Source organism: Mustela nivalis (assembly GCF_964662115.1).
Source record: "Mustela nivalis genome assembly, chromosome: 3".
Taxonomy (NCBI): Eukaryota; Metazoa; Chordata; class Mammalia; order Carnivora; family Mustelidae; genus Mustela; species Mustela nivalis.
The window spans coordinates 59,680,601-59,693,221 of NC_139022.1; the positions used below are offsets into that span (position 1 = coordinate 59,680,601).

General features: G+C 38.4%; 1 long non-coding RNA gene across 1 annotated transcript in view; it reads right to left on the reverse strand.

Annotated features, from left to right (window-relative positions):
• LOC309861187 overlaps positions 1 to 12,621 on the reverse strand; it is a 71,454-nt gene that overhangs the window by 24,492 nt on the left and 34,341 nt on the right. Inside the window, exons 3-4 of the long non-coding RNA XR_014309810.1 lie at positions 6,425 to 6,580; positions 5,943 to 6,062 (exon numbers count right to left, since the gene is read on the reverse strand). This is a non-coding gene — a long non-coding RNA (uncharacterized lncRNA). The remainder of the gene's footprint in view (positions 1 to 5,942; positions 6,063 to 6,424; positions 6,581 to 12,621) is intronic.

The following is a 12,621-nucleotide window of genomic DNA, read 5'->3' on the forward strand; positions in this document are numbered from 1 at the left end:
TTAATTGAAAAAAGAGGGAATTGATTATGAAAGTTTTAAATTTTGATCTATGCCATAGAATTGAATCAGAATTGAAATAATTATCAGTCTTCCTAATGTCCAAGACAGGGAATTCTCCAATTCTCAAAACTTTTCATTCCACAGACCAATCATGGGGTCTGCCTTGATTTAATTAACATCCCAAACTATTTGCTGTGTGCTTCATCATGGTGCTGTTTTCTTCTAGAAATCATACACATACACACACACACACACACACACACACACACACACACAGTATTGTGGGGTTGTTGTTTTTTTTTCCCTACTAACAGGATTACAAAATAGTCTTATCTTTTCTCTGTTTTGTTTTCTTTCCACAGGAGGATCAGTTGCCTATCAGAAAGAAATGAGCAAGAAAAAACTGAAAATTATTAGTGGAAACAGAAAGCAAAGGTGCAGGACAGGACCTTGAGAAGGAGGTAGAAGAGCACTGTGTAGTTAAGCAGAGCCGTCTGTCCACTTTTCCTTCTCTTGCAATGCCCTCAGGGATTAAGGCATGGCCCTGGTCAGGGAAGTGGGCAGGGGAGAAACATTGGCCTGGAGAGAAATGTCAATGGCATAATCAGATCCTAAACAGAGTGGCATTAATGTGGAAGAGGGTGTGCTTTGTTTTGGGGAAAGCAAGGAAGTTGTGGATATGACAGTACCTAAGAAGGAGGCATAATTCTATTTGTATCACTGTATTCTAACTTATAACCCCTTTAGTCCACGGACTATAGTAACCTGTGGGCATGACCATTTTAGTCTCGGTCCCTTCAGAAAGAGAAAAGAATATGAGACAAGGACTTATATGCAAGGGATTATTTGAGAAATGAGCTCAGGGATCAGAGATGGAAAGACTGAGGAGAACAAAGCAGAAAACAGGAAAACAGTGCATGAGACGTTCTCAAGCTGGACATGACCCCAGGCAACCAGGGCATGAACCACTGGGACCCTCTAAGGAGCCATGTAGAATGAGCCTCTGAACTGCAAATCCAACGGATAGAAGAGGGTGTCATTTATCCATCAGGGTCTAACTTCCTAGGTCACAAGTAGCACCAATATGCATTAATTCTCTCTGTGTAACATGTGAAGGAGGTATGTTATTTGCCACAGGCATCCCTGCTGCTGGGTAGAGAGTAGCAATGGGACTCCAGTGGAGAGCTGAGGAGATTGATGTCAGTTTCCACCTAGCTGAGGATGACTGCCTCAGTGATGGCTGCGATAAGACTATGAGTTGGGGCACCCCAGTTGCCTCTACAGCAATTAACCCTACTAGGAATTTAAAAAAATTTTTAAAGCCTGGGCAGAAGTAGAAATGGAAAAAAAAATAACAACTTTATAAAGAAAACTTTATAGAGAAGGGAACCTGGCAGACTCCACCAACAATGGGACTAGATGACATCACACACCTCCTGGTGTGATACACTGAGAAGGAAACACTGTTACTCTTATGTAGGATTCTGCCAACATGTGTCACCTACATCTAATCATGAGGAAACATCAGACAAACTGAAATTAAGGTACATTTTACAAAATAAATGCCCTAAACTCTTAAATTTGAAACTTAAATTTGAAATACAGTGAGGAAGACAAAAAGATTTTAAAATATTAAATACAATGTGTGATCATGTTTAATCTTAAAAGAGAAAAAAGTTATTTAAAAAAACTATAAAAATTTACAAACTTTTAATAAGTCTGTTGATTAAACTATTATATCAACGCTAAGCTCCCTAGTTTGGATAATTTTACTATGGTATGTAAGTGAATATTCTTAAAAATTCTTAAAAATATACACTGACATATTTGGGGGTAAAAGATAATGATGTTTGCAACTTATTTTCAAGTGGTTTAGGAAATAAGGTGGATAGTAGGGTATCTGGGTGGTGCAGTTGATTAAATGCCCGATTCTTGATTTTGACTCAGGTCATGATCTTAGGGTGCTGGGATCAAGCCCCACATTGGGCTCTGTGCTCAGCATGGAGTCTGCTTGAGATTCTCTGCCCCTCCCACTTGTGCTCTCTCTCTCTATCTCTCTAAATAAATAACATCATAAAAAAAGAAAGAGTAAATCAGGTAGGTAGAGATATGGATAAATAGATAAGAGAGAGACATCAAAAGTGGCTAAATGACATTAAATGAATGTGAGTGAAGTATACAGGTGTTCTTTGCACTATTCTTGAAATTTTTCTTAAATTTCAAACTATTATAATTTTTTTTTTAAATAATTATGCTCTGCTCTGGATCAAATGGAATATACGGAGGGCTCAATAGATCTGAGTTCTAATCCAAGTCATCAATGCTTAAGTTTGAGTTTTCTCATCTGGAACCTTGTAGAATTGTTGCAAGGACTAAATAAGGTAACATGCAAAAGAGGTTTGAAAAGCTTAAAATAACACAATTGTGTAGCCGTGTTAAAAATGGAAGTTTGACATTTAAAAGATGGCTTAATAGATGGGGTATCTGATCATGCATCATCTAAGCAGTGACAGACATATCCAGAGAAATGGAGGCATGTGTGGGCTAAAATGAAAGGAGAGAGCATTTTAGGTCATTTTCTGCTACTAAATCCCTTTTCCCCAATTTTTTCCTTTCAATAGATTTTTATTAGCTAATTACCAACTAATGTACATACTGCAAGAGCTGCAAAGTTAAATGTCTTCTATTCTTGAGGAACTCCGAGTCTATCACGGGATAAAGCTACAAAAATAAAAACTGATAATATGATGCATTAAGAAATGTCTACAGAGCACAAGAAAGAAATCCAGTAAATGTGAGGTTTGGGGACAGATCTAAGAGAGTTTCTGACAGGAAATATTATTTGAAGTGAGCCTTGATGAAGGAGAAGATCACTTAGAAATACAAAAAGCACTTTAGGCAAAAATGGCTGAGGGAGTTATCAAGTCCTTTACGTATTAGCCTCTCGGCATTTTTAGCCTCCTCTGTAAGACCTCCTCACATAAACTCTTGACATGCATGACACCGTGACAATTCTCCCTGTTTTTCCTTTTTTTTTTTTTTTTGGATTGCCTCTGAAACTTCAAAATATATTAAAATTTTGAGGGGCCTATCACAGTCATGAAGAATGAATGGAACCCCCGATAAATGCTTGTCTGGGGGCTAACCACTTCCTTCAATCTGATTCTGGATGCCAAGATTTGGAATCGTTTTGGGAAAAAAAAAAAAAAAAGAAGAAGTAAGCATCTGCATACGGTGTAGTTCTCTTCTCTGCACTGGGGTTTGGGTTATTTCACGAGCATTTTGGTTAATGGTGGAAATTATTCTAATTACCCATTCAGACTAAAGCTCTCAGAAGTGAGATCGATGAGTACACACGCTGTAGAAAGGGAAAGAAGCAAGACTTTTCATAAAGCCACAAAAAAACTATTTTGGGATACCCATAAGATGTCTTGGTTACTACTGAAAACAGTCATATATGTCCTGATTGAGGACTTCAGTGAAAGACACCTCTGTGGTTAATAATTTCTCTTGCAATAAGGGAGCAGAAACCCCTGACGGATATACTCCCCCAGCGCTGCAGATAGGTTGAAGTAGAGTTTCAGTTTCAAGCTTGCTCTCCCTTTCTTTGAAATGATTGTAGCTTCTGCTTTTGAACAAACAGTAACAGTTTCTGATCCCTGTTTTACTTTATTGAAGACTAAAGTGAGAACTTGTTTTTGAGACCGGAAATGCGGTGAAACTCCTCGCTCTGTCAGCACTTTCTAAGCAAATTTAGGCACATTTCTTCTATTCTCCAGGGTTAAGGTCTTTCTCTACAAAATACTCAGTAGACCGGAAGCGAGAATTCAGCTGCCGGGAATTAGCAGTCCAATCCTCTCATTTCATACCTGGAAAACCGGAAATCTCAGGACTACTGACTTTTTCCCAAGTGGTACAAAGTCGTATACTCAGTGATGCTTGAAAAGTGTTCTAATTATCTTGGAAGATAATGATGTACTCTAAAATCATCAACTTGAAAGGCATTGTTAGAACCCTGCTCCAACTCTGTGATATATGGGTGAAGAATCATTTGCAGGGCACAACAATTTACGATGGGTATTCTGGGCCTCTCATTCTGAAGTCACTAAAATGCAAACTTGTTAGAATGATTTTAGCTCTATAGCCTTTGACTGCCAACTTATGTTAAAATAAGTCATTTTTTTAATCCTCACAAATTCTTCCCTCTCTTACATTCTCTCCACCAACTCAATATATTTTAGTAAGATCTCCCTCTACTCAGGTTAAGCCATCTCTGGATCTTCTGGAATGTTCTGTTTCCCTCAAGGCTTAAATGTAGCTTTACCTATAATGAAAAGATAGTGTTTAAATATCTTCTACCTAATTTGAGAAACAAGACAGAGGATCATAAGGGAAGGGAGGGAAAAATGAAACAAGACGAAACCAGAGAGGGAGACAAACCATAAGAGACTCTTAATCTCAGGAAACAAACTGAGGTTTCCTGGAGTGATGGGGGGGTGGGAGGGATGGGGTGGCTGGGTGATGGACACCGGGGAGGGTATGTGCTATGGTGAGCACTGTGAATTGTGTAAGATTCATGAATCACAGACTGTACCCCTGAAACAAATAATAGACTCTATGTTAATTTTAAAAAATGCTAAATAAATACATATCCTCTACCTATATGAAAATGATAGCAACTGGCAGGCACGGGAGATATCTCAAAATCTGGGATTCTCAGATTCTATCCTCACTCAGGACTGGTTCTGAAATCCTCAGTGTATTTCAGAAATTCTCTAGAGGTAGTTTTGTGTCCATATTGTTTTTTTCCCCTGGGGATGCATGGCCTTAATTAACAATATTTAACTTAAGTAGTCCCATAGTGCCACAGCTTTTATGCCTTTCCCAGGAGAGCCAGAAGGCACAAGGGGACTCCCTGGAAATACTACTTCTCTTTCCAAACTCTTAACTCAGCCTCTCTCCCACACAACAAACACACTCTCTCTTTTAGTTAATGCTTAAAAGCTATTCATTTGAACTTTATTCTTTTGGCTTCATGGTTTGATTTCCACTAAAATTAAAATGGTTTTTGCACTATTATTAATATTTACACTCTATTGTAATGAAAGAATCTGGACATCAATTTTTTTTTTCCAGAGGTTTTTTTTTTTTTTAAGATTTATTTATTTATTTATTTGACAGAGATCACAAGTAGGCAGAGAGGCAGGTGGGGGTGGGGGTGGGAAGCAGGCTCCCTGCTGAGCAGAGCACCCGATGTGGGGCTCGATCCCAGGACCCTGGGACCTGGCAGAGGCTTAACCCACTGAGCCGCCCAGGCACCCCAGGACACTTTTTTATCTCTTTTATTTTATTTATTTATTTATTTATTTATTTATTTATTTTTGACAGAGAGAGAGAGAGAGATCACAAGTAGGCAGAGAGGCAGACAGAGAGAGAGGAGGAAGCAGGCTCCCCCTGAAGCAGAAAGCCTGATGTGGGGCTCGATCCCAGGACCCTGAGATCCTGACCTGAGCTGAAGACAGTTGTTTTAACCCACTAAACCACCCAGGTGCCCCCCAGGACACTTTTTTAAATGCACCTTTGGTAGATTACTTTTTAAAAGTCTCTTAGTAAACCTGTCAAGTAGCCGTTCTTGTCTGTAGTTTTCAGAAGGGAAAGCAGGTTCAGAAGGTAGGAAACATTTATGCCACCTACATATGCTAGTCGGCATCTGAATTCACACCTCCCTGTCAGACACTAAGGCTGAGGCCGCCATTTGGCTCCCGCACATTCTTACCCTGGCTGGTAGCAGGAAGAGAGTGGATAAATAAGAACGAGAGATCCCGGGGGGGGGGGGGGGGCGGGAGGCGGGGAGACTGGTTTGGGGCTGTGGTGGACGGAAACAGAAAAAAAAGATAATGAAGCAAGAAAAGTGAAACATCAGGTGACAAAGATCTACTCACGTAAGAATGTTGACAGAGCGATCACTTTGAGGAAGGCGCTGTGCTAAACCGTGGCACAGGAAGGAAAAGGCAAATGCCTCAAAGAGCTCAGGCGGGAGCAGAGATGGCAAGCTTGAAGACCTGAAGGCCAAGGACAGGTTGCAAATCAGTGGGCCACCCAATTCTGGCCTGCTCACCAGTTTTTTAAATTTTTCCATTATTTGTTTTCAAAGGATAAAGGATATATGCACATGAAACTAATTTCAAAAAGTAACAGAGGATGTACAGTGAAAAGTAAGTAACTTTTCCAGCTCTCTCTGTTCCCAACCACCACCTCCCCCATCACTGAGACAAGCCTCATTTTCAGTTTTTTTCATATTCTCCCACAGATACTCTTTAAATATATATAATACGAACATATGTATTGTATATATCATATAAGCATGTGCAGTATATGCTGTATATATTCTTCGAGTTCAAGAATATACATGTTATTGGGGCACCTGGGTGGCTCAGTCATTAAGCTTCTGCTTTCGGCTCAGGTCATGATCCCAGGGTCCTGGAAATGAACCCAGCATTGGGCTCCCTGCTCAGCGGGAAGCCTGCTTCCTCCTCTTCCACTCTCCCTGCTTGTGTTCCCTTCCTTGCTGTGTCTCTCTCTGTCAAATAAATAAATAAAATCTTTTAATAACATATATGCATGTTATTTAAAAAAAATACAAACACAAATGGTGGCATTCAGCATATAAACTATTTTACATCTTTCCTTTCTAAGAATGCATATGATGTCGGTACTTATGGGCTGCCTTATTCATCCAAATGGCTACATAACATTCCATTGTATTCATGTACCATAAGTTATTTCAGATATCTTTTGATGGACACTGAGGATGTTTCCCATATTTTACTATTAGAAAAGTGTTGCAGTGAGTATCCTTACACACCTATCATTTTGCAAGTGTCCAAGTATGTTTGTAAGGCAAATTTCTAAAAGTAGAATTGCTAAGGGGCACCTTGTTGGCTCAGGGGGTTGAGTTTCAGGCCCTTGGTTTTGGCTGAGGTGATGATTCAGAATCAGGGGATTGATGGCCCTCTCAGGCTCTGTATTGGAGTCTGCTTGAGATTCTCTGCCTCTCCCTCCTTCTCTGTCCCTCCCCAAGCTCTTGCATGCACCCATGCATGCACACTTTCTCCCTCTCCCTCTCTCTTAAATGAATAAATAAAAATAAAAATATAAAAATGAAATAAAAATTAAAAAATAAAAATAGAAGGGGCACCTGGGTGGCTCAGTGGGTTAAAGCCTCTGCCTTCAGCTCAGGTCATGATCCCAGGGTGCTGGGATCGAGCCCCACATCAGTGTCTCTGCTCAGCGGGGAGCCTGCTTCCACCTCTGTCTCTATCTGCCTACCTCTCTGCCTACTTGTGATCTCTGCCTGTCAAATAAATAAATAAAAATCTTAAAAAAAATAAAAATAAATAAAATTTTTAAAAAAAAGTAGAATTGCTGACTCAAAGATATGTGGTGCATTTGCATATATTTAATTTTGACAAGCACTGCTAAAATGTTGTACATAGTGGTAGTTTCAACTCCTGTTTTCCCCAGAAGTATATGAGAGCATCTATTTCCTTATTTGACATCATTTTTTTAAAAGATTTTATTTTTATTTATTTGACAGACAGAGATCACAAGTAGGCAGAGAGGCAGGCAGAGAGAGACAGGAAGGGAAGCAGGCTCCGTGCTGAGCAGAGAGCCCGATGCAGGGCTTGATCCCAGGACTCTGAGACCATGACCTGAGCCGAAGCCAGAGGCTTAACCCACTGAGCCACCCAGGTGCCCCCCTATTTGACATCATTTGACTTTGGACAATCTCTAGGTGGAGTATAGAGTCTTTGTTGGATATCCAGCATTTTTAAATGCAGGTTATTTCATGAAAGAAAAGCAGGATTTCCAATTTCTCTTTTAAAAATTCTGAAATCTTTAAAAATTCTGAAATCTGACAATTCCCAGATGGTTAACAACTGACTGGTGACTAGTCTCCTTACACAGGACATGTGTACTCAATATTGTGCCCCCCACTCCAAACACGCAAGTCCATATTCTTCCCTAACACTGAATTCAAGAGCCAATTACCCTTTATCATCTTTCAACACAGCCCACTCACTATTTTATATTACTTTTCTGGCTTTAGATACTTGACTTTTCAACCAGAATAGAGAAAGATTAATAATAAAAAAGAAAACAAAGTAACAAAATAAATGCAGTAGATAAAAGAGAATGGTAGGTGAACATAGAAGAAAGGTGTATTAATATAGTTCATGACAGCAAATTTTAGGCTCTCCTGAGTGATCACCCATCCTCCTAGAATTTTATCATCAGATTATTTGCACAAACTTAATCCAGCATTGACTTCACTTAATGCCTCTAGCATGAACATCCCAGAATAACTTTGAAAATTTGGGGGGCAGCTCTAGATGGGGATCTAATCTTAGGACAACCTTCCTGGACTTCTGGGAGGCAAATGTCTTCTACATATCCAGGTGTGGGAAGAATCACATTGCTTTATTTTCCTAAACCAAATTAACTTTGTGGTCATGCCCCTACTTGAACAGGAAATAAAATCAGCAGGTATTAGTTATCACTGGGAGGCAAGTGAGAAAGTCCTCCCTGAGGTGTATATATTCTTCAAGTTCAACCCCTGAGGTAGGTTGATGCCACCCATATAACTTGGGAAAGTACTCTACTTTGCATTCTGTCATTGTCTAAATCTGTGATGTCCTCTAAAGACCAGCAACCCTCTCCCTTCGTGGTAATTATGGACGTGGAGAACTTTTACCATGATTCACCTTACTCTCTTCCTGACAAAATATGGGCAGGAAGCGAAGTCCTAACTCAGGTCTTGAAAAATAAGTTGCTGGCTACTCCTCTCCTGTTTGGGGAAAGGAAATGCATAATTCTTCCCTTTTTAATTCACAGTGGGGGGAAAAAACACATCTCTTTGGCTTTGATTTTCTCAATAGCTTAGGCTGCTGCCTAGGGAGGAAATTTCTGTAAATTCTGAAATTTACAAGTAGATTAGTTCTTCTTTAGATTGTATCCAAATAACAGATCAGGTCCTAGATCAATTAGGCCAATCTAGAGAATATTTAAATTGTCATATATGAAGCAGACTATCAAGAATCCTCAGCTGTCCGCTGGGCCCTTTTACTATAGAATTATTTCTGGAAATACATCTAGCCTGGACCTGAGGCCCACTATCTTGAGATTTTTGCCATATATTAATCTCTTCAATGCTGATCTGTCATTGAATCCATTCTCTTCATGACTTTGAAATGATCTAGAATAAAACAGAATTATATTTTACTCTCTTCAAGCTTTCTTTGAAAAAAAAAAAAAGTATTCATTTATTTTAGAGAGCAGAGGACAGCATAGGGGGAAGGGCAGAAGGAGAAGGAGGGAGAAACTCAAGCAGACTCCCCACTGAGCATGGAGCCCAGCACGGGGCTCGATCTCAGGACTGTGAGATCACAACCTGAGTCAAAACCAAGAACTGGACACTTAACCAACTGTGCCACCCAGGCACCCCAATGCTCAAGCTTTCAGTTGAAGGGAGGAATGAGGAGGGGAAGGGAGGACAGCTAAATTCAGATTCAATTAAAACCTGAAAGCAAATATGAGTCACAACAATTAATTACTCAAACAGATTTTCCTTCTTTCCGCTACTGACAGACTGCCAAATAAATATGCATCTGAGTAAGTCTTCCTTTCCTGAAATTAAGTTACTACAGAGAAATAAATCCCAAGGCAAAGAGTAAGGACATACATAACAGTTTTCTGTTTGTATAAGATCTCAGCAATTGACTACAAATTGAATATTTTCCTCAATGCCTGTTCCCCTCCAAATTTTGTGATATTTCTAATGAATAATCTGAAGTTCTTGAGACCAAAAGGGAAGGAGGGATTTTTTCCAATAAATAAAAATGTATCCAATATTACATTTAAGCTAGTTTTAGTTATAAGTTGACCCTTGAAAGTCAACTTACGCTATCTGCTTCAGAGATAAGTGTAGAAAGTTGGAATCCTGACTGTTTACGTCTCCTGTGGGAGAACTGTTAAGACTATAAAAACTCAACTCTGTACCTTGCCCTCTCAAGTGTGAGCTTGCAGCCGGAATTCAAACTTTGAGAACGTTAAGTTGGATTTGCAGTGATAGAGTCTCTAACAAAGATTTTAATATTTTCATGAGGGACTTTTGCACTCATTTAATGCAAAATGGACATAGATAAATGATTTTTACAGTGAAGTTTTCCAGAAATAAAGTTGTTTTTAAATGAGAATGATGTCACAATAAAGCCATACATATATCAAGAACAATTACTCAACATGTGGTCTGTGAAAATTAAACTCATTATAGATTTTATGCGATGACTCACCACAGTTAGTCACTGAACAGTGTCAACAGTGCAAATTTTGAATAGACTTTCCAGTTCATAGAAATTTTGGCAACTTTTATACATAAGACATTTCAGATTTTTCCATGTCCCACATGTTTTGTTTTGTTTTGTTTTGCATGGATTCAGTGAAGAGCTTGTCCAGAACTCTCTTAGGGAGAATAGCTTCCCTCCACCATCCCAGGTTGCTGTTCCTTCTGGTTTCTTTGTTGTTGTTGTTCATCTGACATCATTTGCTATCCACCTTCCATGTATCCTTCCTATCTTACTTACTGAAGAGTGATGCTATGGTTTCATGACCAAAACAAACAAACCAATAAAACAAAACAAAACAAATAAACAAATAAAAGTTTCCTGTCATTTCAGTGGGAGCTTGACAGGGAAGCGAGGTCTTGAACATTTTCAGGGGCCCTTTATTATCTACTTAAAACAAAATTCGTTTCCTCAGTCTAGTATTCCTGCCCCTCTCTACAAACTTACTATGCCAATTCCAAATCATTCCATAAAACTGCTGGTATGAGTTCAGTTGTGTCCTCCCAAAAGATACGTCACAGTCTGAACCTACCTCAGAATGTGATCTTATTTGGAAATACAGTTTTTACAGAGGAATCAACTTAAAATTATGATGGGCCCAACCCAATATGATGGGTGTCCTTATAAAAGGGTGAACTTTAGACACAGAGACAGACATGAACAGAAGGAAGATGATATGAAGACACAGGCAGAACACCACATAAAGATGGAAGATTGAAGTAATGTGTCTACAGGCAAAAGAATACTAAGGATCGCTGGCAAACCACCAGAAGCTAAGAAGAGGCAAGGATGGGTTCCCCTCGAGGTTTCGGAGAGAGTATGGCCCTGCCAACAACAACAATTTCAGATTTTTAGCTTCCAAAACTGTGAGATAATAAACTTGTATTGTTTTAAGCCACCAGTTTTTAGTACTTTGTTATGAGAGCCCTAGGAAACTACTAAAACTGTCAAGCAATTTCAAGTTTCTCTTAATATTATTTATTTTGCTTCTATTTCTTTCTTCTTCTTTAAAAAATTATATCGTTTTATAGAAGCCTAACTATATCTTACTTCATCTATTGCCACTGTCCCTTGTAAAAATAATCATTCCTTGGAAGTAGAACTCCTGGACCATTTCCTGTGTTCTTAACACTAGAAAGTCATTACTTCTATCGGTATTTAACTTGGATGTATATGTTCTTTTCCTTATACTAGACTCTGAACAGTGACTATGCCTCATCTTTTGGTGTTTCTTACATAGTAATGATTTATGTAAAAGGACTCAATGAATATTTTTAGTGACATGATGTTTATACACTTAACTAACTCAGTGAAATATGGCAAACACAAATGACTATATCATTCAAAGAATGATTTTCATGTACTTTAGTTACATAAATAATACACCCAGTGATGTATTATTTTTCTTCTCATCATTTTTATATTTTTGTGTTGTTAAAAAGCAAACTTAGACTCACTTATATATATTCAAATTTATATTTCACTTTACTTAATATTCATTTAATATACGATCATAAAACTTTGTCCCTCCATTTTTATACACATATGCTGTTTAAAACCTAAACTTAGAATCGTAATGTGCACTCATTCTTTAATTCCAACTTAATTTATTTAATATTGTACTCTGAGATTATTTAAAGGAGTTATTTTTATATCATAAAATAATATTATTTTATTATTTTTATTTGGTTATTGTGATGGTTAATTTTATGTGTTAACTTGACCAGGCTAAGGGATGCCTAGATAGCTGGTAAGATATTATTTCTGGGTATGTCTGTGAGAGTGTTTCTGGAAGAGATTAGCATTTGACTCAGTAGGCTGAGTAAAGAAGATCAGGCCTCACCAATGTGCGTGGGTATCATCCACTCTTTTGCGGGGGTTGAATAGAACAAAAAGGCTCTAAAATGGCTAATTCTCTCTCCTTGAGCTGGGAATCCAGCTCTTGGTCTTGGACCTTCAGACTCTGGGACTCACACTACAGGCTCCTAGTTGTCAGGCCTTTGGTTTCATACTGAATCATACCACCAACTTTCTTCATTCTCTGTCTTGCAGATGGCAGATCATGGGACTTCTTTACCCCAAAACTGCATGAGCCAATCCTTATAATAAATTCATATATTAATTTATTCATAATTCATAATGAATTTATTATATTCATATATATGATTTTATTACACAAATATATATATTTACAAAGAGAAAAAGAGCATCAGGTATG